Here is a 297-nt window from a genome sequence, read left to right as displayed (position 1 = left end):
GGCATCTCTTTATAGCCAGGGCTTGGGAGAAGTGGGCAGGGCTGAGGTTGTGCAAACATCCAGGTTGGCACAGGGATGGGATGAGGTCCCGGGGCACTCCAGAATGTTCCAGGAGCTTCCATGAGCTTCCATTATGGATTCTCTGGGGCTAGGGATTTTCCAGAATTTTCTAGAATGTTTCAAGGACACTAGGCGAGTGTTTCTCAGGTCTTAGAATATTCTAGAATTTTATGGAGTTTTTTTTAGAACTTTCTAGAATGTTCTTAGAACTTTTTCTAGAATACCTGCTGAGTGTCT

Source organism: Oryctolagus cuniculus, chromosome 13 (genome assembly GCF_964237555.1).
Source record: "Oryctolagus cuniculus chromosome 13, mOryCun1.1, whole genome shotgun sequence".
Taxonomy (NCBI): Eukaryota; Metazoa; Chordata; class Mammalia; order Lagomorpha; family Leporidae; genus Oryctolagus; species Oryctolagus cuniculus.
Note: the sequence above shows the minus strand (reverse complement) of the source record.